General features: G+C 44.4%; 1 protein-coding gene across 1 annotated transcript in view; it reads left to right on the top strand.

Annotated features, from left to right (window-relative positions):
• TIAM1 (TIAM Rac1 associated GEF 1) overlaps window positions 1–27,712 on the top strand; it is a 444,435-nt gene that overhangs the window by 145,760 nt on the left and 270,963 nt on the right. Inside the window, exon 2 of the mRNA XM_078658396.1 lies at window positions 9,863–10,059. The gene's annotated coding sequence lies outside the window, so the exon portion shown is untranslated. The remainder of the gene's footprint in view (window positions 1–9,862; window positions 10,060–27,712) is intronic.

Genomic DNA, 27,712 nt, shown 5'->3' with positions numbered 1-27,712 from the left:
TTAAGCTGGAGTGGCATGACAAAGTAAGATTCCTTGGATACAGGAAGGGGGAGGGGGGGGCCTATAACATAAGTTGGCCAAGTATCAGAAGCACTTTCGTGAGATAACTGTTAGCTTGGGGTACTGGCCTATTAATGTGTCCTGTGCCAAAATTGACGATTTTTGTAGTTGTCCAATTAGTTGACGTGAAATGCTAGTTTATGAATTGCCCGGGATTTTGGTTTAATAATCACCAATGTATCCTGAGGAAAAATAAGTCATGTCTTACATTTGTGAGCATTTACATCTGCCTCGCCTTCCTGAGGGCATATGATGCATGAGCTCGAACTATGTTAACCTTTACCCTTTGGAATGTGCACCTTCAAAGGTGTGTGCTCTGGATTCCATTTGAAGTCACCCACCCAGTTCTCCAGTGCTTGCCGTAGCTGTAGCAAATTATTATGTTATTTTGCTGTGGAATTGAAATGCTTTTATGAAGTTGTCCTGTGGTTTCAAACCCTTACGTGAGAACGAATTTATAAGCTTGCATGTTAAAATAATTCCTTCCTTAAAGCCTTTCGGGATGCACACTTCATTTAACCATGTCCTTAACACAGTGGCGCTTTTTTAGTTTATCTACATTTCAGCCTACAATGCTAGGATGTAATACCCTGTTAGATGAAGGTGTGATGCATCCTCCATCTTTGCCGGGTCTTGGCAGCCTTGAGGGATCCCTGTGTGAGACTCAAGGTTTCTGGTTGTCCTGTGAAGAAGGGATGCTGTCCTTTATAAGATGTTATTTTCAGCTAATTCAAGGAAAAGGCGACATCAGTTGTCGCAGAGAACTGAAGGGGGTTCATTTTGATATGCTGCAGTATACAACATGTGATAGTTTAGTGTGTGTTGTATTCAATATAGTTGAGTTCCTTGCTATAAAAACATAGTTATCGAGGAACCAGATAAGATGAAGCCCTGTACATAGTCTTTTAAATAACCTATAAATCTATCAATTAAGATATCAAAATATAATAGATTTACTAAAACACATATATTTTTACTATAACCTGAAATTCCTTTTTACTTCTTCTCTGAAGCATCTCTAATAAAAGATAATGATAACCCTACACAGGCTTGTATTCGCTAAGTGGATAAAGCCATGATGTAAAATGTCATGAGTTAATGTCAAGCATCAATTATTGGATACATCGCGGGCCATGTGTTTGTTTTTATAGATTCTGTTTGTTTTTTCTACTTAAATTATTTTAGTGTTTGTCTGCAAAGGTTTGCACAGTGAATTGTAGTATTGCCCCAAGGCTGTTTTAGACTAGTCATATGGCTCCATATGATGTGTGTGACTTTTAGCCGATAAAACGTAGTATGCTGCAAACTTCAGGCTTATTTTGAAAACTTCAGGCTTATACTTCTGACTGTAAATCTTACAAGTTCATGTCCCTGCAAGCTTAACACTGTTCACATGAGAAACAGGAGTTGGCCATCAGTCATCCTTATAGCGTGGCGTTAATTGATGGCTACCTGGCCTTTACCTTAACCCATTATGTTGTAGGGAGTGCCTTGTTACATCAAAGGTGATTCGTGGATCTCTTACCAGAAAGCAAGGTACTCGGTCTGACTCTCCTTGTTAACCTGGTCCAGCTGCCAAGGCCTAGCTCTATGACGGTGGTGTCCTGTTTGACAGTAAATACAGTGTAAAACAATTGTTGCGCTCCCACCAATCTTTCCACATTCAGTCGGAATTGTTGCTTTAGTAACACCTGTCAAGTAATACCTGTCTGCAGTAAAACGTAAAACTAAGCAGTGGAAATCACACAAAACATTCACAAAATAAGTTAACGAACCAATGCTAAAACTTCAATCACAGTATGCCCTTCGCCATTAATAATTGATCACCATTGCTGCATTTTTTGTAATCGACTGTTCACAAACAACAAGGAACACAATCCACTCTCATTGGCAGGAAAAGCCCAATGTATCTTATCCCACCACCAACACTTGACCACATATTAGTGAAAGGACCACTAACATCCTGTGTCCAGGGCAAAACGTTGGTCTTCTACCAGTGATTCCAACAGCATTGATGTAAACTTCATTCTCTAATGAACTCTATTCAAGGACATCATTTGGCTGATATCTACCTCATAAAGAAAATATTTTGCCATCAATCTCCTGGCAAACCAGAGGAAACCACTGCTGTGCGCTATGTTAGTTAATGTTCTTGGGTTTCACGGAGCATGTCATGTGGCATTTTCAATATCTCGTAGTGCTGTTTGATTGGAGGGTGCTCCCGTTGGAGTTCCAGCCTCTCATTCCATCAATGTCTTTGAGTTCTCAAACGTAGTCTGTTTTGGCCTTGTTGACTATGGAAATACTGACTGATTTTAATTATTGTGGGACATGACACCTTTACTTTTAACTTGGCCACGTCTGGATAGCACCAGTCTGAATGGCCATGAAATAACCTTCTCTTTCACAGCCCTAGTCCTCAACTTTTGCCATTTCTATAATCTTATGGGTTAGGTTGACTTGGTTCTCAACATTAAGCAGAGTTTCAAGAATCACATTCCTCAGACTATCCTGTTGTCCACTATCAAACCATAAAAATTGTTCTGGAGAAGGCCATGCCCATGGCTTCGTTCTGGGTATTTGCCCTATCAAAAAAGGCTGGAGAAATTCTACCTTTACTGCGTTATTCAGAATGAACTATTTTAATAGTGTTCTCCTGGACAACACCCCCAGAGGAGATTGATAATATTGCAAAGACCTTCGTTATCTGTAACGGGTGCAAAAAACGACATACATGATGGCTCAATGTGCCTGGGCTGATATCAGGTGACACCCGGCACTAGAGAAGTGCATGTACAGCATTTCACTCCATTAACTTGGACTCAAAATATGAGGTAACAGGCAGACCAGATGCCTTCCGATCCCCATTATGGTGAACTCTTAACAATGTTGTTGAGGAAGTAAAAGTCTGTGGGAATGTCTTGAGATCCCTAGCCTCAGGACAAAGGATGGCTGAAAGCTTCATAGAAATATGTTTGGAGTCAAAGGGTGGTTTTCTTGTTCTGAATTCCTTACTTTTAGTTTAAAGGGAAGTGGATTTAGGGTATACATTAGCTTTGCTCCAGTTGCAAGTGAAAGGCATGTTTGTTAATAGAAGTCATGCTATCTCCCTTATCTGCTGGAGTAGAGAATGTGGAAGAACAATCCTCAGGAGAGTCCATTGACTGGCAGTAAAATCCCACTAGTGAAGCTACAGCACGTGCCCCTTCTCCCCTTCTCCACAGATTGACCTCTTTGTTACCATGAGCTATTCCAAACGAATAACCATGCATGCAGTGTAGGCCGGTTCATGCTGTCCTTGGGATGCTTCCCTGTTCAACTTGTGGGAGGTGGGTGGACTCTATAGACCTTGCCTTCTCTCACAGCCTCCGAATTAATCAGCCACAAATGGGATTGCACTCAAATTATTATGGCAGATTAGATGTTCTCATTTCGAGTGTCCCATTAGGAAAAGTTTCCAACTTCTAGTCGCCTGCGTCCAAAGCAGCAAAAGATTTTCGGTCGATTCATTCAATTTCTGAAGATGAAGGCCTGCTCACTTGAAGCGCTGGCATTCGGACATCCGAATCATTCTTCTACAATAGAGGAGTGGATGGTAGTCCAGAGATGTTTGTATCGATGACCGTGTAGGAGCGAGTTGCCTGGTTCTCATCCCTGGATTCTGTAAAGGAAGATAAATCTGTATCTTTGTGGCAAACGTACTCTTGCTTACAGCCATCTCCCACAGTGAATAATGCCAGGCTGGCAGATGTTGGTGGTCCTACATGAGTCAAACATGAATCTTCTGTCATCAATATCAGTACACCTTCCAGCCCCTACTTCTTTAAACTTGATCCGCATGACCCCGCTCCAGATTTGTTAGACAAGTTTTGTAAAGCAAGAAGACATGAAATTGGCCAAAAAAGAGGGTGGACTAGACATCCATGGTGGTCACCTGCTATGTACAAAACTAACTGATGGGAAACGTAATGGTTTCACTCGCCCTTGCATATGTAACCACAAACTAAAAGTAATATCAGTGTTGCATCATCTGCTTGTTGGACCTGCGCATACAAGTTACGCTAGCCTACTGCAGTTCAGTTATCGTTTTTCGCTTGTGCTGTCTCTGCCACTGCAGCCATTACCATCTCTTCTCCATTCCCAGCACACCTTTCTTTCTGTCTGGTAAGGTAGTCGTGGGTGATGCGATTCCCACCTTCATGATTCCCACCTTCGAGATTACAAAGAACACTTGTAGTATGAGTAGCGAGCTTGGTACCTTTCATTATTCACCACCATCAAATAATATCATTAGATGCAGTGTCCACACGTCCCTCCTGCAAACTCCTACAGTCCTTGAAAGAAAGTACTACTACTTGTAATATGGATTACAATGCTCCTGTGGGCCTCATTTCGAGTAGGAAGGGAGATTATGGTTTGTATGCAGGAATATGTTTTTGCACAAATCGAGTTTCTGAATTGAACTTGCCATGTGAGTTGTTACCAAACAACACTTCTGTAATTTTCTCTGGAGAACTTTTGCAAGGAAAAAACTAGCAAAATATGATCCAGGGTGATGGCTTGAAAAAATGTGATGTCCTGTAATTGTAGTGCAAAACACATATGCCACATGCTATGCAAAGCTGTGCATAAGTCTTAATCACTGCATCTTGTAAAAACCACACCCCAGGCTGGCATTGGCTTTAATTCACTAAAACACCAAGGGTTGCAGAAGTGAGCTCACACACATTGACCTTTATAACAAGCCAAGAAGTGACATCATCGTGATTTTTTCAGCTTGGATCGTCACAGGTAGTGATGCCATATAACCTTTAGGGTGCTCCTATGATAAGCCAGGGAACTTTAATGCTTTCTCTTTTTATTATATAAACAATTATGTGTTTGAAGAGAATATAGTGCTACAAAACACTGAACAGTACCAGGGGCATACATTATTTATACCACACACAAAGAGCCACGGTTTAATGGTTTCCCTAATGTATAGCACAATGGGCTATGCAGATCAATAGATCATAGACAGCATTTAAGTTCACATGTATATTATATACACCTTATATTGTATAGGAGCTATATTATTCATTGTCAATAGATTTCGATTCCTGATAATTTGCAAGGCACTATCTCTCGTGCAACTCATAGAGGTGAAAGTATTTTTTTGCACTGATCATTTTTCATGTATTAACAATTGTGAAACAAAGCAGCAGCTTGTTAAAAAATGTGTTTGCTTTTTTAGTTTTTTTTTTTAATTTAATTAGAAGACTCTACATTGCACTGCTGAAATTATTTATTTTACAAACCCTAAATGTAATGCCTTGGTCCCAGAGTAAGCCGCAGAAAGTAAACCGTGCTCATTAAGACACTGTTTTCTTTCTGTTCTTGTAGGAGCGGCTGGTGATCTTTGAAAGTGGTTGGTTGTAATATGTACCCTGAATTGTAGCGAGAGAATGAAGTGAGGGAGCCTGACCTCGCCTAAGGGGAGTTTGGGGGAGGGAAAAAGGTAATCCCCGAAGAGAATTTTGAAAAATAAGAGTCAAATAGTGCTTTTTAAAACAGAATGATGACATTGATTTGCTAAAAAGGCATATGTTCTTAAAGGGCACTTACTAAATATTAAAGTATCTCATGGTATGCAGGGCCAATGAAACCGGACACTATCCAAGGGTTTATCCCATTTTTTAAAACAGTGATGTCATGGGTACCTCCTGTATGTCAAAATATCCCTAAAGTATTCATGGGCCAGCATTTGGCATGGGTGTCCCTCCTCCTATATGGCAAGGGTGCTCCCTGAGGCCAAAAACAACATACAATATGCCAGTGCCACAATTTTGCCATTAGTGCTGTCTATATCCCATGGTTCACCCTTATGTTAAAATTCACTTCTTGTATGTTAGGGCAAGAGTTTGTTCATGGTTGGCCTCCCCACAGTATGCCATGGTTGTCTTCTCTTATACATTAGTCACCGCCTGCATTTTGTAATGGGTACCCTTATGCAAAGAAGTTACTCTAGTGTGCCAGTGCCAACATTTTACCATGGCTGGCCCCATATGTCAAGGATACTTCTAGCATGTTAGTGCCAGTATCATGTTAAGAACTATCTCTAGTGTGCTAGCATGCACATTTTGCCGGGGGTGCCTCTATAAACCAAGAATCACCTTCAAAATGTCAGGGCCAACTGCAGCCTTGCACTCATAACACCACATTCTCTCTCATTCACTTAATTCACTCACTCGTTCACACTCACTCTCATTTGAATGCACTCATTATTTATCAAAGACACTCTTGGACTCACTCATTCTTTCTCACTCAGTTTCACTTATCTATTCTCACTCACTCATTCTCATTGTTTTGGACTCAATCTCACTCATGCAGCTTTACAAATACTTTCTCAATCCTTCGAACTCACTTGCACTCAGTCTTACTCTCATTTGTTTATTCCCGCTTATTCCCACTCACTATGAAGCATTTATTCTCACCCAGTTACGTTCACTCACTGTCACTCACTCACATTTATTTCCATTAACACTCATTCTCACTAACTCACGCTCACTCCCATCAATTCACTCGCTAATTCTCATTCACTCTCACTTACTTAGTGACTCTCAGTCTCACTCATTCTCACTCACTACCAGCCACTCACTCTCTCTCACTTTAACACACACATGCTCTATCTCACACAAAGGCATTCTCACACACACACACACAACATACATTTAAAAGCATTTACCTTACCTCAGCTGTCAGTGAATGTCTTTCTCCAGCTATTGTGCTACATGTTTTATTACATTAAGAATGAATAAATGACTACTAATTATTAGTTTACTCAAAATGGGCAAGGAGTTTGAGCCCCGATACCTATCAGGTAGATTAGCCCTCTGTTCTTGACACTGAAAATGCCACTTTTGAGGCCAAGGGTGTCCAAAAGCAGTGGCAGCGGTTGCAAAGAGAACACCAGGGTCACAGCTGCAACCACTGAAAACCTCGAATCAATGTTCCTTCCCTCATTTCCCCAAATCTCCGTTCTTCTTTCTGTCCTCTTTGCCTCGTGACCCTCTCTCGTTTCCCTCTTGCTTTCTCTATTTCTCTACGTTCTCTGAAACGCCTCTTTATTGCTGATTTCTCCCGCTCTCTTTCAACTTTTTGCCTCGCTTCTCTCTCACCTATCATTTGTTTCTCTCAGATGGCTCTTTGTCGTGTGTCCACCCTTAGTCTATGCTGTCTCCTTGCCTCTTAGCTGCGTCTCTCATTTTCCCACTTATCACATTTCTCATCTGTGTTGCCCTCCTGTAGTCTTTTTGGCTGGTGCTGTTATTTCTCACTTGTCTGTGTGGTGTGTTATCTTCTTCTCTTCTAGTCTCTCCATTGCCCCTGGCCATCTATCCGGCTGAACTAAGGCATGCCTCCGACCTCCTCTCGTTTAGGAGGCACTTGAAAACATGGCTTTTCCTCAAACCCCTAGCTTGCTATCAGTTGCCCCCCTCCGATATGAGTCTGTCAGCGCCAGGATGCCTTTCTTTAGGTGATAGTGCGCTATAGAAGTGAAGTAAATAAATAAATAAATTAACTCTTCCTTTCCCTTCCCTTTCACCTGGCAATGGTGTCTTAGTAAGGGATATTTAGATTCTGGTTTTGCCGGCCCTCTGAACTAGCAACAATAAATCAGTTATTTGTGGTTTCAGGGTACCCCTCCATAACAGGTCCCCTAGTTTACTAATGGTGGTAACATTGTTTCTTTGTAGTGTGCGTTTCACCTCTGAGTGTATTCCTGTCAGCCAAACTTTTCCGCAGAATAAGAAAGTTTAAAAAGGCTTCGTGTTCCTGGCTCTGCTTGAACGACCTCTTATACCAGGTGTAGCAATGTTTGTGCCAGGGATGGCAAGGGGGAATCCAGGGGTCAAAGGTACAACCACCGGGGACCCCTAAATGATGTGTGCATTGTAGCCATGTGTGGTATTTGCCATCCATTTACCCCACAAATTACAATGAGGGCCTTTTTCCCCTTATCCTCTGTCAGTCTTGTTTCAGGGCAGAGCCTAACGTAGGCCCCTGCGGTGGGGGGGGGGGGAGGGGCAATTCCTTTTGAGGGCCCCAAGCTCTTAGGGGCCCTCATTCAGCCAATATCATTGTAATATAGCCTTCTAGCCCTCCGTAGCGGGCTATACCGGCTATTAAAGGCCCGCTCCGGCGTTAATCGGCTCGGGCCTTTAACACAGGAGCGGGACTTTAATAGCCAGTATAGCCCAGCTTCGAAGGGCTATAAGACTATTAGAACATTCTGCCACTAGAGGGCGGAATGTTCTAACATATAAAACAAAGGCATTAGGGAGCACGAGGGGACTGAAATCCCCTCAGGCTCCCTGAAGCCTTTGTTCACAGCCAGAGCTGTGAACAAAGAAGCATTGGAATGTTGGAGCTCCGGGCTTATACCAGCCATTATAAGCCCGGAGCTACTCCATTGCTTTCAATGGAGCTTCCAACATTCCAATGTTCTAATTGCATTTATATAGCGCTTGCTACCCCTGACGAGGCGTTGAAGCGCTTCATCACATTGAGCCTGCATTTTACGTTGCGCCACTGTATCGGGGACATGTATGAGGGACGCAATCTCTTTTCTAACAGCCTGAATCTAGATATATTGGTACATAGCATTACATTACATTACGTTTTTAACATTAAGGGCAGATGGGTGGTTTCTTTTTGGGGAGTTTATGAGAGTTGTTTAATAAAGAGTCGCAGGAATGCGGCTGATAGCAATGCCACTGTCCTTCAGCCAGATGTTTGTTTTCCTTCCACTGTGCTATTTCTGTGCACAAACAGCATGTGAACGCTGCACAGAGTGGGCAGACGCTCCCTGCCTTGCATCTGGTTCTGAGCCATCATCGTGATAAGTCTGTGGGGAATCCACTGAGAGACCGCCAAGGTTTACTTTGCTTTATAGAATGATCCATTATATAACGATCCATCTCCCAGGGCTTCTATGTGCTGTACCGCAAGTGCGCATGAAATCCAAGCAGCGAAAAAACGCATTATGTAATGATAGGAAAGCGCAAGGACTTGGCTTTTCTGAGTATGAAAACGTTAATACTTGTGTTAATTAAAGCAAAGTTTGAAAATTTCCAAAAAGGAAAGATAAAAAGAGTCTCCGTAAGGTTTTGCTTAGATTGTGTTGCTTTCAGAGATATTTCACAGAGAAATGAACGTGCCCAGCCTAATTGGGCAGCACAGTGGCAGGGTACAAGGGAGGTCGCGCGCTCATTAATGCATCTTATTGTACTGTTAATATCATTGTTCTTCTGTGTGCTGGCATTTTTACCCAGTTCACGCGCGCAGCTCCCTCTGACATAGGTCTCAGGTCGGAAGCGACACTTAAAGGGATTTAAATTAGTGTTGCCAAAGAATCCGAGAGGGCTTTACACTCAAAGCAGTGAGTCACAAGGGTAATGAGAGCTGTGCTCTACAGCATAATGACAGTGCTGATGTTCTCAGAATTGGCTGCCCTTGTTAACATGCTTTTATGACCCTTCGCTTGTGCCCACTCTCTGGGTCCCGCACTGCCCCCCGCCTGTGACATGTACGTGTTTTTGTTTGCCCCTGCACGGGTCCTGCCTGACCCCCAGATCCCCCCCTCCAGCGGAATTACAGGGCAGTTCAACCAGTTGGGCTGAATATTTATCAGCCTGATTGCGTAAATACGCGCCGGCTGCTTCTGTTACCAAGGGATTGGTGCATTATTTTTAATAAAGTATTGTGATTCGTGCTGGCGCTCCGTGCTGAGGCTTGTTGTCTTTTGTTTCCGCTCCACCAGGTTCTTCTCGCCGGCCGTGATGCACCGAGGGCTGAGGCTCCGGAGTCCCCGCTTGATGGAGTGTCCGGGCGGCCACTGCTGACAGCTCGGATGGTTCCAGCGCGCCCCGGCTCCCATCACCATGCGCCGCTCGCCGCATCTCAATGCCACAGACGTCTAGCCGAAAGTTGCGCTGGAGAGCACCGGCATCTCGCGAGGTACTGCTTTGTTTGTTTTGGATTCTTGGCTCTGGGGGAGGGGAGAGGGGGCTGGGGCAGCTGTCATTGGTGGGTTACGGTTGCAGCCACATCTTCACAATGAGCGGCGTCCGCTGACCTTCTTTTCCGCCTTGCAATTGCCCGCGGGGTTTCAGAAAGCTTCTATTACCAGTGTCTGCTTCACAGAGCAGCAGGAGGCAAATACTGCATTTTTAAGAGTGCGCAGTACCTCTCATGCTGCAGAATGAAGAGCAATACAATTATTACCCGTGTCAAATATACTGGAAATGCAAACCATTTAATCGTTTTCCCCACAACAAATACATTCATGCTATTTAAAAAAATAAAAATAATAATAGAGCCGTTTCAGCTGCCACTGGCTCAGCTTAAATGAAAGAAGTAAAACACATCGTAATGCAGAACCATAAATGCTAAAATAGCTCAGTAGTTTTAAAATACCCTTCGATCCACTGTCGAGAAACAATTCATTCTTAGGCCACTGCCCATAATGAATGCATTTATCGATTAATTGTCACAGTAAACGATCTGAGAACACTTAAAATTAAATTTCTCTCTTGAGAATTTTCAGCCTAGAATGGACTCAGACACGGAAACAATAATGCGTTTTATTTTTATACAGACATTCTGTATTGAAGTTTTTTTTTTCGCTTTAGCTTCTGGGCCAGACGTCTAGATTAGAAAAGCCATCAGTTGCTGTTACCCGAGAGGCTCTGGATTCCAGGGGCTCTGTTTGGAAACCGATGCCAGGGGGTTTAAATTACTACAATTGTGCACGCTTTGTTAAACCTGGCCTATTAATCATGAGGGCTAACCTGAGCGCGGAGGGCAGAGGCGTCTTCGGCCCCGGCTCTCTCGCAGTCTCTCTTCAGACCTCTTGCCAGCTGGCAGGGGTTGTAAAACGAGCACTGCTGCCCGGACAAGCATCGACAAGCAAACATGGCTTTGTTCTGGGAGGCTGTTTAGGTCTTGCTTGACTGCACTGCTGTCCGGTGCGGTTACCTTATGTTACCAGCTCTTTAAAGTATACAGAGAGTGGGCTTTGGCTGAACGCAGAGGACTATCATTGTCTCACCTCTTGCTAATGGCGGTTATGTATATCATTCCACCTCACGTGGAGCGCTCACACTGCAATACCTGAGGGACTACTTTACATCTCAAAAGTGCACTGAATTATCATGCATACAGTATTTATGCCAGCCGCGGCCCGTGGAGGGACTTCCGGTGGGGCAGAAAGGCGGGGTGGGGGGTGCTAAAAATGGAATATGGATAATTGGAGGCAAGTAAACAATTTAATAAATAAAACTAATTTCGTAGCGCGACCCTGCATCGCAAAATGCCTTTCTGCCCAACAGGAACTCCCTCCACGGGCCGTGGCTGATTTATGCAATGAGTGCATTGTGTCCAGAAACCAATCCCCTTTTCACTGCAGCAGACCTTTCTTTAAGCTTTTAGATTATGACTCAATACGCAAGCCTGGTCTACAGGCTTTGACAATGCTTATGGCTGGCAGCCGTAATGATCACACTCTTTTTGCCTGAAGCTGAGATGGGTAATGCACAATATTCCTGTCTGTTTGCTTCTATAACATGCCCTCACCTTGTAAAAACTAGGTCAGGGACAACCAATATTTGCCCGGCGGTATCGCCTCTTTAACCCACAAAGTACTAATCAATGAAGAGGCAGGCGCTGGAGACTGGAAGGCAGGAAACAAGGTTTATTCTCTCCGGAGGAGAACACATCAGTTCAGACAGCAGGTATCGTCACGAGGTGCTCTAACCGCATCTCTGAGGCCTGGCCTTTTATACACATTTTCATCATCTTTATTGCAGGTAACACATCTTTGTAATGCTTTGAAGTATGAAAGGATATCCTCCGAATCTCCCCTTCAGGCCCGTTCCCACACACATTTACAGTTGAAGACCCCACCCCGGTCACAACAGGTGATGATTATCGCGCAGCCGGACATTCCGCCGATTCACGGAATGTGGGGGTTTGATCGGATCTCACAGGGTGGGGGCTTTGATCAACTCGGGGGTCCTTTGATGAGGGAAGCTTTCTACTGTACGGGGAGGGGCAATAATCAGTATCGGCAGAGCTAGGTGTCGGCCTGGGAACGAGGAAGACAAACGGGCACACAGGAAAAAGGGGGTTTGTATCAAAGGGCCTGGGACCATGAAAGGAATGAAGGGAGGTGTCGCGCTGGGAACAGGATGGGGCTCTGAGGCAGAGCTGCGCTGAAGAGGGGTTTATGACCCAAGGCATGCGAGAGCGGGGGGGTTGTCAGCGTGCGGGCTTCGCGAGGGCGAAGGGCTATGCTGGGGGCCAGTGGCGTGCGGAGGGTGGTTCTGATCGAGGCACCTAAAATGGCGGGTGCACACGACAAAAAGTGTGGCATCCGGGGAAAAGGCAAGATGGCGCAGATAATGTTTACCAAACCGTACTAATTTTCCACAACCTGTGTGGAAGAACTTTGTACGGTGGTCAGAATTGTTTAGTAGATCGACTGCGGAGGGTAACTCCGAGCGTGGGCATTGGCAAAGAATAGTTGTTCAGTTTTAAGTACAGAATAATCTATTGTGGCACTTTGTCATTCAGAATGCCCTGCTACCAGCATCCATCAAGCCTCACAATATACCGCAGTGCACATGCTTTCTCTTATTTCCACAATAAGGTCCAATTACCATGCACTACCTTGTCTTGATACATTTTCAAAAGTACACCAATTTTACCTAAAATAATATAAAGTCAGTGAAATTGTTTTACCCAAATTGAAGAAAATATTGACTGAATAACTGAAAGACCAGTCAATATATAGCTGGCTTCTCCCCTCGAGGTGTTTAAATATCGTGGTTAGTTTTTTTGATCTTTTACTATTGACGTATGTGATCAGAAGTTGAGTTGTTGATCTCTGTCCAGGGTCCTATGGGCTGGTGTCACATTTAGTAAAGTTCTGTTATTGTTGAAACTCATTGGTACATTGTTTGGAAGTCACAGCAGAGAGGCCAAGCTTTGAATGAGTGAACAGCCTTTATGGCATTGGTTATGTGCATCCATTCATGTTACAAAATGCACTAGGCACACATTATCAGTTGAACTGTTCCTGCTGCAAATACAAAAACACTTTCCACAAAACTTAGCCTGGTCACTTTCTCAAAATAGTTTGCCACCTTTTAGAAGACAGACTGAATTGCTTCAGTAATCCAGTTGATAAAGTCACTTCAAAACTGTCCTCACCAAAGTGCTTATGAAGGTACAGGATACCCTTCCCTACGTTCATGTGACTGGGGTTGCCTCTCGAAACTGGACACCACATCTGTCCTGTTGCACTGTTGTTCTTTACAGCAACATTGCACTCACTTAGCCATTACCAGTATTGAAGATCTTGCTTGCAGATGTTTTCTGCAAGTGTTGGAGCAGGCTTCGCTTGTCAAAACCAACGGCATTAATCTTCTTCAGACTGTGTCCGCTTGTTCTGTTATTTTTTATTTCAAATAGTTTTTATTGAGTTTCAGAAAGAATGATACAAGATGAAATCACAGTAAAAGTAACATAGATAACAATAATACTGAGATATGATGAAACCAATGAAAATTACAAGAGAGGGCAAAAACAAAAAAACAGCAAGTTATCCAAGTGCATTGCAATAGGAAATGCAGTAATGTTTGAGAGGTACAAGTGGACTATGAATATCACATTCTACATACGATCTGTGATACATTACTGGCATGTAGCAGAGGGCTGAGAATAACACATATTACATACGCTCCAAGATACGTTACAGGCGTACCAAGAAGACATAGTAGAATCACGATAATACGTTATGGGCGGGTCGGAGAACAGTCTATAAGGTGCAAACTTTAGCAATGGGGAAGCCGGTGGGAAGACTCCTTTAAGAGTGTTGAGACCAAGGATACTGTGTTTATGTGATGGAGTGCAGTATGATGGGTTTCACAGTGGGTCAAATGTAAAGGAAAAGGCATCAAGGGACCTCCAAAGTTTCCTATGTGGAGGGCGCCAGGGAGAGGAATGTAGGGAGATGTTATCCGCTCCTCTGAGGAAGGACAGCCATTCCTGCCACATTCTGAAGGAGACTTCCACTTATTGAGCACTATTTTGCAGGCCAGTGTAAGTATAAGGCCAGTGTAAGTATAAGGTCTAGTAAATAGCGGTGATTCGCACCTTAAAGCATTGGGTCCAGAAAGCCCAGGAGGATATAGGAAAATTCCCTTGGGAGATTGATGTTAAATGTTTTGTTTATACACCCATATATTTTGTCCCAATAAGTTTGTAGGATGGGGCAGTGGAAGAGCATATGAGGAAAGTTGCCAACATGTGAGTTGCAGTTCCAGCATGTAGGGCTCTGGCTGAGTTTAAGTTTAAAAATCCTTTCAGGAGTCCAGTATGTCCTGTTTATTAGCATAAGCTTTGTTTGGGATAATACTGGGGAGATTTTATTTGAGAAGGGAGTTATATGTATCTTGTCCCAGTCAGAGGGGATGCCTCTGGTGTTAGTTTCGGCTTCCCATTTTGTCTCACTCTTTTGGTGTGATTTACAAGTTTTGGGAGATAAAAGCTTGTAGATTTTGAAGACGCGTGTCCTGACCTTAGCAGCTGTAGCATCCTTGTGAGGAGCGATGGATCGGATGGCTTTATGGAGCACAGCATGAGTTGTGACTTTAGTTTTAGAAACTTATAAAAATCTAGAGGTTCTAGATGAAACCGTGTTTGCAGCTCAGAGAAAGGCGAAGGGAGTATCCCTGAAAAAAGGTCGCTGACTAGGTTTATGATGTTTTTTGACCATTTTTCCTAGAAGAACATCTTTCCGCCTGTCCTCAGGAAAAGATTATTCCACAGAGAGGTTAAGTTGGATTTGTTAATTTTAACCACTGTTAGTTGATCCAGGGGTAGCAGGGCTCTTTTGGTGTTGTGAAAAATATATTTAGAATGGGGGGATGGAAGAGATATCCATGGTTAGGAGAGCAGATAACGGGAATTTGTTAATGTTCTGTTATTTTATAACTAATGAGTAGGTCAGCCTTCTGAAAGGGCAGAGTAAGCCTTATTACCAGCTTTTGAAATTTTGTACAAGAGATGGTTTGGTGTCTTCTGCATGACTTTAGACTTTGCATGTTGTGTGTAGTTACCTCAGGAGGTACTCTGGTGGCAAGGGAATGTGGATTGAACCTTCCACCAATCCAAAATCTGAGATCAGTGAGCCAGTGGTTCACTTACCATATAAATAGGGATTCTGGTTTATTGGTATTCATATTTTTAACATTTCCGTTTGTATTTATCCATATTTATTTTTTGACCATTCCATTTGTATTTATCCATATTTATTTTGGGTTTTGAGAAGAAATGGAGTTGTAAAATGGTATATTTCCACATTTGTGAACTGATAAACATGCACTCATACTTTGATACCAGTCTCCTTTTAGCAAATAAACCAGCCAAATATAACAACACCCTTCAACCACAGATGCATATTAGCATTATATACAAATATATGTTAACATATGCCTCCATTTAAGGAAATCCAATCCTGTTTTTTTAACTCCCTGTGCTGTTAACTGCTGAGCTGTTGGCCTGGAATTTATGAAGGACACCATGGAGAGTAAAGCAAAAGAAGCACCATTTTCAGTATTTTTTGTCTTTTAAAATTAAATACATACAATTACCAGATTGTTTTCTGTCTGTCTTTATCTGTAAAAATCAGTAAAAACGGAAAAGCTGTTTGTGCAAAAGTGTGTGGTTATAGAGTTGATTTGTTGTGGGTGTTCTGAGGTGGCCAATCAAGTCACCGAGCTTCAGGTTTGTGCCAGAATCCTTGGGCCAATCTTATGCTTGTTCAGAGAACGTACATATGTGTTATGTTATGTTATGTTACGTTGTTTTTGTATAGCGTACGGCTACTCGAAAGGAGTGTCCCGACGCTTTTCCACCCGTGGCTCATAAAAGTAACACAACACAGCTAAAAACACAAAACCCTAAAAAGAAAAGAAAAAGAAACAATTTAATAAAAAACAGACTAGGAATTAAAAAGCCAAGTCTTCAGGCTCCTCCTAAACTGAAGCAGATTGGCAGTACTGCGCAACGCAAGCGGAAGCGAATTCCATACCTGGGGCGCTCGGCAGCTGAAGGATCGCCCTCCAGCGCGCGCCTTCCTCACCCGTGGGACCACCGCTTTAAAAAGGGATTCCGAACGGAGAGAGCGAACTGGATGATAAAAGTTCAGTCTCCGCTGTAGATATCCCGCCCCTGATCCATGCAAAGCTTTGTGCATCAGGGTCAGGGATTTAAACAGAATTCGCTTCCTAATAGGGAGCCAGTGAAGCTTCTGAAGCAACCCTGAGGCACGGGCACGTCTGCCAAGACCGAAAATTGCCCGGGCAGCAGAGTTTTGCACCACCTGAAGACGCTGAACCAGATAATCTGGGAGGCCAAGAAAGAGGGCGTTTACATAATCCAGCCTTGAGCCGATAAGAGCCTGAACGGTAATCCTCCTGTGCTCCTCCGACAACAGGGGCAAAAATTTGCGGAGCATCTTCAGGATTCCGTAACAGGTACCAGCCAGACCAAGGATGTGAGTTCGCAGCGCCAGCTGATTATCTAACTTGACACCCAGATTTTTAGCAACCTGGGAGGACTGAGCAGGAGGATTCATGTCAGACGGCCACCAATGCTGCCAATCAGGCTCGGCGACACAGCCAAAAAATAAAATCTCAGACTTGCCCGAGTTGGCCCTCAGACTGTTCCGTTGGAACCAGTCGAAGACCAGCGCAAGGCAGTCCCGGATTCTCTCTCCATCAAACTCTTGGTCTTTCCCGCAAGTGAAGAGGAGTTGCGTGTCGTCGGCATAGGAGACGATCTGGGCCCCATAGGCCTCCACCAAGGCCGCCAAAGGGGACATAAAGATGTTAAATAACGTGGGGCTCAACACAGAACCCTGTGGAACCCCAACTCCCAGTGGCGGCATCTCGGCGGAGCTCTGGGAAACCCAGACCGTCTGGCGGCGATCTTCCAGGAAAGAGGTGAACCACCTGAGCACCGTCCCCCTGAGGCCGGAAGAAACCCGGTTTGTAGTAGGCCACAGTATCTTTGATGTGTGACTCAAACAGGCTGGATTGGAGAGAAAATTGAAGCCTTGACTAAAAAGGAGAGAGAGATATTATATGTGGTAGAGTCATCTTAGTGTGACCCATGGTTCTTTCTTTTATTGTTGTCTTCAGTTGAATCTTGGAAGGCCTTGCACAATCGGCACTAGCACCCATCAAAGCCATTCCTTGCTTGACAGCACATCCAGTCATAGAAGTTGACAAGTTTGAGCATGCCCTGCTTCTCCTTAACCTTCACTGGCTTTCCTTGAAAGCTATGATCACATTTAAAAGTTTCATGTCTTTGCTTAAGGCTATTAACATGGAATAGTCTTTGTCTCATAAATAATAACTCAAACATAGTTTACATCCCCAACATAATGCTGTCTACCAACAGGATAAATGCATTGACTTTAGAAGAGGGAGAGATTAGGCGATGGCTATACTCACCCATGCAAACTGTGCAAAAAGAAAAACAAAACCCCCAGATTTTAGCACTAAATTAGAAAGAAGGAAATCTGGTCTCTTGCTCAGCCTTCCTAAGCCCCAAAACTCAAAAATTAGTCTTTGTTTTTTACGACTTGAAATACTGGAATCGCTTGACTGAGAAAAACGATCTAATTCCCAAAACTTAATGCAGTTCTTTAAAATATAACCTTCGGACACCTATTTCTAGTGTTGATATTTTACTCCAACTTTGAACCTGTGATACATTTTTTGAGTGTTGTATACTCTGTTGTTTTCTATGATTTGTTGCTATTGATAACACCACATTATACAGGAGATAAGGTTTGTGCTTTTTAGATGCTTATATAAATGAAATATATATGTGCTTCAACTATTTTCCTGCATCACCTGACATTTAACATACTAGACATAACATAGCAGTTATCTACATTTCAGTTCCATCATTAATCATATTCTACCTCCAACGGTGCCCATCTTGGTTTGTGGCTTTTGTAGGTAAAGGGAAAAAAAGGATGTCTTTCTTGTTCATGCCTTGCTGTTATTGGGAATGTGTTTGCTGGAACAGTTGGTGCATGCTGTTCTGTTCTAGTCTTAAATAACCCTGGTTGTAATGTGTCCATGGAAACAGAAGCACAATGGGCAATGGTTGGTTTTCAAGCATTATGAAAAATGAGGACGAATTCCTACCTGAAGGTTATTTGTTTGCTTTCAAAAAATTAAATATAGTTCGCTTCAAAACATGTCCTTTTCTACATAAATTGGAAATGTACTTCAATTTTTTTCAGTCCAACTTCTGTTTGACAAGAATTGAGAGCAATTTAGCTGCTTCTCGTGCTTGCTCGGCTTGTAGTGTCAGCCAATAACTCGGTGCTACCGCTCCGTGAAATAGCTTCCAACTTCTGGACTATGTTTCTGAAGCACTGGTTTAATGGAGGAGAGGGTTTCTCCTTGTTTATAACAGAGGCTTGCTCTCTCTTTCTCTTTCTTTCGCTTTCTCGCTCTTCTCTTTCTCCTCTTTCTCTTTCTGTTTCTCTCTCTCTCTCTCTCTTTTTCTTTCTCTCCTTCTCTATCTTTTTCTTTCTTTCTCTTTCTCTCCCTCTATCTCTCTCAATCTCTCTCCCTACATATATACCTCTCTCCCTCTCTGTCTCCCTCTTTCTCTCTCTTTCCATCTCTCTCGGTCTTTCTCCCTCCCTCCATCTCTCTCCATCATTTCTATCTCCAAAATCGTATTTTAGTTTTTAGAAGCACGTTTTAAACAATATAAAATGTACTAGCAGGCCCGTATACATGTGTATATACATTGTAGCCATAATTAGAGAAGTACGTCGAATAATGACCTATAGCTTTGGCATCCTAGAAGAACAGGTAAAACATAAAGAACACACCCCACTCTGAAGAATCCGTCTCTAAAGAATTATCACCTATGACTGAACTCGCAGCACGCCGTCAGGTTAACCCACCTCTCTCCTAGCACAACTCAGGGATATCACAGCAGAGTTTATCCTCTTCAGTTTAAGATCATCTCCCTGCAAAATAACACCGCCTTCCAAAATGTGGTCACAACACCCATATTGATATCAAAGCGAGCATCCTAAACCTTGAAGATTGACCGTCCTTGGAGGCTCAGCACGGTAAGACCTATGCTGTTGTTGGCTTTACACTTGCAGTTGGACAACCTTTGCTAATCCTGAACCTGGTTGATACCCACTGCTTGTTTTTCGGGAGCCTTGAATTTTTTCACTGGCCGCTACAGCAGTGCTGAATTTCTTATTTATTATGTGATAGCTCCATATACCTATGATTTGTTAGGGCTGCACCCTTTATGGCCCTCAGTCCATCCTGTTATAATTTAAGGTAACTTCTTTTATGCACTGTAGAGACAAAATAGTTTCTGTTGTCATACACCACATCAAAACATTTATCCTGGTTAACAATTAACTTTATCACTACATACAACAAGGGAACTCCAAAGCAGTCATTTGTCCCAACATAATGATGATAATTTCCTTCAGCAGATGATCTACTCTAATTTTAATTGCTGTGCATCAAATTATATTTACAAGTGAATTATTTCCCTCAGCAAAAACATATGGTGGTAAACATTGCATTATTGTTGAATTTGAACCTGTAATGCTAACACCTGAGGGACATTTATGCCGGAAGTTATTGGCTGAGCGACTATTACAGCAATATTTTCTAACAGAAATTATGTCCTCGTGCCAGGTTACTTATGCCGTACGATCATTTAGAGCAATGTATTAATGTCCACGACCAGTGAATGACCTTCCAGTTTGTGTAATGACTCTTCCTTTGTAGTGGGTAGCCTAGTTCCTCCTTAACATGTGATGCTCAAGCAGTCTTGCTTATAGTGCAGTCCTTTGGGCATCTTGGCAGGTACCTCCATTGGTCATGCTTTCAGCATGTCTTGTTGTGGGGCAGACACTAGGGTCTTGCTGAGGTGCCACTTCATCATCCGTTTGAGCTGTCTTTTGTAGTAAAAGATGAAAGGGGAAAGCACGTCCTCTGGTGGCCTACCTTCTATTCCCCTTTCTGCTGCCAGGTAGGGCTTCGGTTGCGTCTACACCCAGAGACTCCCACAAGCAACCTATGCAGAGTGGTTTCATAGTGCTGGAGAGCGGTGCCAGAGAAGGAATGTTTTATTAGATGCAATACTAGCTTATGTTTGCAAGCAAAGTTCAAGTATAAGGAACTGAAAATCAATGAAAGTGTTGCAGCTATGACCCCTACAGATGCTGAATCCTTGAGGAGAATTCTAAATGTTCAGTCTTTCATGAACTCACTGAAGACACTCTGTAAGGAAATGCCTCTTTTTGCATGGTCACCCCCAATTTTTCAGCTGATACTGCTGCTTTATCGACTGTTAGAGTGCACTGAGGCCTACGTGCCAGTGCCCGGACCCTAAAGTGTATGGCGAATTGGCTGTACCCATTTGGAAATATTTATCTTACCTGTAGGTCCCTAGTAAATGGTACCCTGGTATCCATGCATGTAAGTTAGAGGGGTACCTTAGGGCTTGCAGCACTGGGTGGGCCACCCTGGAGGTCCCTTAAAGTAAAGCAAGTCCCCCAGTCCGCCACTGTAGACTGATAGACCATCGTACACGGCTAGCCCGACTTTGCCATTCATCAAGCAGTGAGCAACACAAAGAACCAAGTCGGTCTATAAGCCAATTATTCTGGCCTAACTGACATTGATAACACTTTGTCAGTGGGTGCTACAGTCATCATTTAGCAAATTGCAAGGAGCAAGAAACAAGAGAAACACAAGTGTAATGGACTAAGAACACAGAATATGGAACTACTTCAAAAACTGGTCGACAAGATCCAGATCTCCTACTGGATAACCATCAAACAGACCAATTTAAATTTGAGAAACAAGTCGGACTTAATGTAACTTGTTGAAGTGTGCAGCTTTAGCAAAGCTGCCACTTTGTTGCCTTTAAAACTCCTGTGACTTCCTGGCAAACATGGAGCCTGTTCCACGTGACAGCTTTTCCCTCCTGGAGAGACGTGCTAACAACTCTCAGGAAGGAGAGCAATGAGAGATTGCAGGCCAGGGCAGTGTCACCTCCCTCCTGCAAGAAACCACTTGGGTGTTAGTCCCAAAAGGCAGGCTTCAAAGGGGAAGCTGCCTTTGAAATGTATAAGACCAAGGGGGAGGACTGCCCCATTGATGAGGTAGACAGGTTGATATGGGAGGCAGAGAGAGGAAACCAATTACCAAACCAGTTTCCCCAGGTGCGTGTCTTGAGGTAGCCACACCCCAGGGGTGGGCTACCGAGGTCTGAACAATGAGAGAGGGTCACGCATCTTGGGAGAGGGCAGAATTGGGCATCCTGGGATAGCCACATGCCACACTCCACAGGAAGTGGTCACCAGGTGAGAGGGAACCTGGTAAGCCTTTGGCTACTAACCATATTCTGCCCCGTGGGCCCTTTTGAGCATAAAGGGGACACTTTTGGCACCCAGCCCTCAGATCTCGACTGACTTAGTGCACTGACTTGCTGCACTGAGGGACCACCAAAGAGAGGCTGCACCAACGAAGACAGCACTTGCTGAACCTGATGGCTAGCAAAGAGAGGGACTGTGCCTCTTGTGTCCTGCTCAGGGAGAAGCTGTCTCTAGAGCCCTGTCAAGCCAAGAGAACTTCAAGGGCCAGCTGGCTGGCCTCCAGTCCACAGCAAAGGGACACAATAGCTGAAGAAGCCGGCTGGGACAAGTGGGTATCCCAAAGTCTTCAAGGCGCTACCACCGCTGCTGGGTAGCACCGAGGGCCAAGACCTGGCAGACAGAGTTGCACCCGAGTTTGCCAAGCCCGGGAGTGCTGTTGGAGAGTTGCTGGGACCCTCAGAAAGAAAGTTATTGACCCAGGAAGGATTGTCTTGTGACTGAGACAACAAGTGACTGGTAGTCTAGTGGTGGCTGGACTTTGGCCAAACCGTAGAGGACTTTATGGGACGTAGACCCTGCAACCAGGACTCCTAACTATCTTTGTGGACTAAGGAATCCCTACAGGAATAACCCCAATCAACCGCATATCATCCACAGCATCCTTGGAGCATCTTCAGCAACCTTCATCCCTTGCATCAGGACCACTCTATAGGAATCCATTGCAACATTGATAAAGTCTCTGGAACTGCTGAAAGATTGCTTCTTCTGTGATGGTAACTGTTCTTGACGACCTTATTGAGATCTTAACGAGCTCCCTGCAGGAGTTGGTTGCCCCAAGTACTTCTAACCGACCGCATTGACACTTACCTACGTTTTCTTTGAAAACATTTATAAGTGTTCAGTTCGTTGACTTTTCCAAGACTTGTTCCCGGTTGAGTGTAATTGCTTTGATTTATTATTGGTTGTAAAATCTGTCTCCTGAGCCTTCCGATGGCTCTTTTTCATTCAAGTGTGTGCATTAAAAAAAAATATATACTCCAAGTTTACAAATCGGTGTCTGATTTCTTGAGTGTTGCTTCAATTTCTTCTTCAATGATTTTGGTGCTGTTTAAATGCTTAACACTTATTCCTCTGTATAAGCTTTGCTGCTCAATGCCACAGGATTGAGCTGAGGGTTTGACGGACGAAACTCAAGGGTCCTAAAGTGGTTGTAAGCGTATTACATGGTGAGGTTGCCAAGCACACTATATAATGCACAGCTTTTCCTTTAGGCACTCCTACTCCTTGAGGCATTCAACAACCATCCTACCACAACAGGGACCACTTTCCTCCCCACCTTCAAGAAGGTGTCCAGAACCTACAGATGCCATGTTAGCCAAGCTCAGGTGCACCTGTCCACCTAGGCGGTGACTGACAACTCCAGTGCTCTGCATTAATTTAAGAGTGTGCAGGCTAGAAAAAAAATATAGCCCAACAGAGGCAGTTATGTCAGGTGTTAAAATTGATTTCTTTTGGCTGGCATTTTGATGTAATTTCCTGGGGAAACATTTTTTTGAGCTGGGTAAATACTGGTCTCTATCCTGCATGGTTAATTACAAATTTCTGAAATGTCTTGGCCTACTCTTTAACTGCTTTCCGTAATCTGCCTTCTTTGACTTGTATCTTCTGTCACTATGGATTTCTTCCTCTGGGCATCTTGTTCTTGTTGATCACTCAATGTTTCCCTTTCTGTTGTGACTGTGAGAGCTTGCATTCTCTCTACATAAAGAAAGACACTTCTGGGCTCCATCAATTAAAAAACATGGTGGTTAGATAATCTAAATGTTAATATATATATATATATATATATATATATATATATATATATATATATAATACCATTTCTATATTATAGAAAATATAGAAATAGCATAAAGAACTGAGTTCAAGTTACGGACTCCACCGAAGAGGAACAATTAAACTGCAACTACCAGCATGCTACTCACCAGGGAGGGCATACATATTGGATAAAGATGGCTGCAGTATTCCGTCACTTGATGTATTGCCATCCCATGAAGAAACGCGTCGGGACTCTTCCTGGAAGCACGCGGAGATCAGCGCCCTCCTGAAGAAACCCACCGCGGACCCCACGGACCTCAAGAACTTCCGCCCCATCTCGCTCCTCCCTTTTCCCGCTAAAGTAATCGAGAAAACCGTCAACAAACAACTGACCGCCTTCCTCGAGACAGACGGCTCCCTCGACCCATCGCAGTCCGGCTTCCGAGCAAACCACAGCACCGAGACCGCCCTCATCGCAGCCACTGACGACATCAGGGCCCTGCTCGACAACGGGGAAACGGCCGCCCTCATCCTCCTCGACCTATCAGCAGCATTCTACACAGTCTGCCACCGCACCCTGACAGCCCGCCTCCTCCACGCGGGGATCCAAGTAAAAGCTCTGGAATGGATCACCTCCTTCCTCTCAGACAGAACTCCGAGAGTCCACCTCCCTCCCTTCCGCTCTGCGGCCACCAAGATCATCTGCTGCGTTCCTCAAGGCTCCTAGCTCAGCCCCACCCTCTTCAATGTCTACATGAGCCCCCTCGCAGCCATCGCAAAACAACCTAAACATCATCTCCTACGCTGACGACACCCAGCTGATCATCTCCCTCACCAACGACCCCGCCACCGCCAGACCAGCCTCCTGGAAGGAATGAAAGACGTCGCAGAATAGATGAAGCTCAGCCGTCTGAAGCTGAACTCGGACAAGACGGAAGTCCTCATCCTCGGACCATCCCCCTCCGCCTGGGACAACTCCTGGTGGCCCCCTGCACTGGGCACCGCTCCCATTCCCACGGACCACGCACGCAACCTAGGCTTCATCCTGGACTCCTCCCTCACAATGACCAAGCAAGTCAACGTCATCTCGTCATCATGCTTCAACACCCTACGCATGCTCTGAAAGATCTTCCGGTGGATCCCCACTGAAACCAGAAAAACGGTCACCCAGGCCCTTGTCACCAGCCGACTGGACTACGGGAACGCCCTCTACGCGGGAAACCACAGCCAAACTACAGAAAAGACTTCAACGCATACAGAACGCTTCTGCACGACTCATCCTGGACATCCCCCGTCACAGCCACATCTCTGCCCACCTGAGACCCTCACTGGCTCCCCATCAGCAAGAGAATCACGTTCAGGCTCCTCACCCACGCACATAAGGCTCTCCACGACATGGGCCCCAAATACCTCAACAACCGCCTCACGTTCTACACACCCACCCGCCAGCTCCGATCAGCCAGCCTCGCCCTCGCCACCGTCCCACGGATTCGCAGAACCACCACCGGGGGAAGATCTTTCTCCTACCTGGCGGCCAAGACATGGAACTCCCTCCCCACCCACCTATGGCTGACCCAGGATCATCTCTTCTTCAGCAAACAACTCAAGACATGGCTCTTCGAGCAGTAGCAGCCCCCCCACCCCTCCACCCGGCGCCTTGAGACCCTCACGGGTGAGTAGCGCGCTTTACAAGTGTGATTGATTGATTGATTGATTGATTGATTCCTTACACAGTTGTAATGCGCAGTTTCCTGAAATAAAGAGTTTGGAAACCTGCTTTCTTGCGGAGTGGCGTCTCTAAAGATCTGGGTAACATTGGAGTGACATATATATTTTCTTTTTACAAGTGTTCCCCCTTGTCCATTGTTATGATTATGTTAAAGTCCATCTTTAATTCATTGTATTGGTTTGCAAAAACAATTTCATCTAAGTGCAATTTTCCTAACAAAAATTAGGGCAATAGAATGTGCTGTGTTGGAGCAGCCTAGACATTGAGTAGTTTATTGTGTTGCATATACACAAGTTTGGTATCATGTACAGAACTAACTTCACTGAGTAAGAGGATTTTTAAAGTAAAGGGGTGAATGTTCAGGAGGATGTGGCCTGCCTGGAGCCAAGATGGCCACATAAATCGGGAGTTCAGGGGTGTGGAACTCTAATCGCAGATACCATTCTCAAGGGCTCCACAAACTTGACTGAATCCTCAGCCTATGGGTCCGGAAAGGGGCCACAGGAGTACTGGGCACCTGCTATTTAGGAGTGGAGAGTGGCTGACTATTCATTTGCTTGAATGGATGAGACTGGCTGACTGGAGTAAAGGAGTCTAAGTGTGAGAAAAGAGAGTGGCAAGCCCAGCATGTCCCTTGGGAACAGGGTCTGGAATGGCATGGTGAGCAAAAAAACGATGGATTTAGGCCCAGATCTCTGTACTGGGGCGAATGTATGACATTGTTCTGCATTCTGTCCATCCACTGTTGTTTTTGCATTTATCACCCTGAGAGGGATGGGTATGCTCGGACGTGAGTCCCCTGCTCTCCATGCCACTGGAATCAAGCTATCCTGGCTGATGAGGGCTGAAAGCCTGAAACCAGTCCTAGGATGCTTGTTTCCAGTCCAGAGAGGACCTGGCTTGGCAGTTCGGCCTGGACTGTTCCCATGAGGCACAGGGTCAAGACTGATTTGCATATGGTTGGGTTCAAACTTGAATGGCATGTTGAGCAAAAAAACAATGGATTTAGGCCCAGATCTCTGTACTGGGGTGAATGTATGACATTGTTCTGAATTTTGTCCATCAACTATTTTTGTATTTGTCACCCCGAGTGGGAAGGGTATCCCGACGTGGGTGCCTTGCTCTCCATACCACTGGAATCTAGCTGTCTTGGCTGAAGAGGGGGGAAACTCTGAGACCGGTCCTAGGATGCTTGTTTCCAGTCCAGGGAGGACCTGGCTTGGACTGTTCCCATAAGGCACAGGTTAATACTGATTTGCATATGACTGTGTTCAAACTGGAATGGCATGGTGAGCAAAAAAACGATGAATTTAGGCCCAGATCTCTGTACTGGGGTGAATGTATGACATTGTTCTGCATTCTGTCCATCAACTGTTGTTTTTGCATTGGGAGCCAAGATGGCCACATAAATCGGGAGTTCAGGCGTGTGGAACTCTAATCGCAGATCCCAAGGGGTCCACAAATTTGACTGAATCCTCAGCCTATGGGTCTGGAAAGGGGCCACATGAGTACCGGGCACCTCCTATTTAGGAGTGGAGAGTAGCTGACTATTCCTTCTGTTTGAGTGGATGAGGCTGGCTGACTGGAGCAATGGAGTCTAAGTGTGAGACAAGAGAGTGGCGAGCCAAGCATGTCCCTTGGGAACTCTGTCTGGAGTTTAAGGGCACGGCTGGTGCAAATAAGCCTCGAACCTGCTCTTCAAAACATCCGTCTGGACAGCAGATCGGAGCGCCTAATACAGCACCATGTGGAAAAATGTTAGCCCCCAGACAACCGAAGCTTCCATTTGAGTGACATAAGTTATCTAAATAGGCAGTAAATTAAAAGCCACCTTCCACAATGTAAGAACTCAAACAAAAAAAGGCAGGAACTCTGAAAGATTGGCAATTACTACATAATCTCCAATCCAGTCTCATCTCGATAAAAAGAATATAAACTTTAAGCCCTAGAATGGAGACTATTGCTGCTAAATTAGATAAACATGAAGGCCGCATCACAAAAGCGAAACATTGCATATCAATAGTGAAAGACACACAGCAGGATGGAAAGGAGAAGCAGCTATACATGGATCAAGTCCTGAAGTTAATTAAAGCTAAAAATGAAGACCTAGATGCCAGGTTAAGGTGCAATAATTTGCACATATTAGAAGTGGCTGAGTCGACAAACACTGGCAATATGGAAACCTTGGTCGAATAATTACTGATGATCCTCTTTAGCGGCACCTCCTACCCCAAGATGTTCCTTGTGTAAATGGTACACTGGTTGTTAGCTCACCCACCTCCGGGCATGACTGCTCGCCCTATTATAGCCAGATTGCTGAATTACCAGGATAGGAACAAAACAAAAAAACTGCAATATTGAGGAGACTATATTTCGTTATATACTGACTCCACACTGGAAGTTCAGGGAGCGTGCCGCACAAACTGCCAGCAAAAAGAGGCTGAGCGAGCTGAACATACAGTATGCCATGTTATAGCCGTCTGACCATAAAGGTACAACTAAATCTTCACAGAGTCCCAGCAGGTGACTGCTCACCTAATTCTGACACTGAACCTGTGACTCCGTCCCCATGAGAATCCTAGTGGTCCCTCCTTGATGGAGGCGGAAGT

Source organism: Lissotriton helveticus, chromosome 8 (genome assembly GCF_964261635.1).
Source record: "Lissotriton helveticus chromosome 8, aLisHel1.1, whole genome shotgun sequence".
Lineage (NCBI taxonomy): Eukaryota > Metazoa > Chordata > Amphibia > Caudata > Salamandridae > Lissotriton > Lissotriton helveticus.
This window is presented reverse-complemented; position numbering and strand designations above follow the sequence as displayed.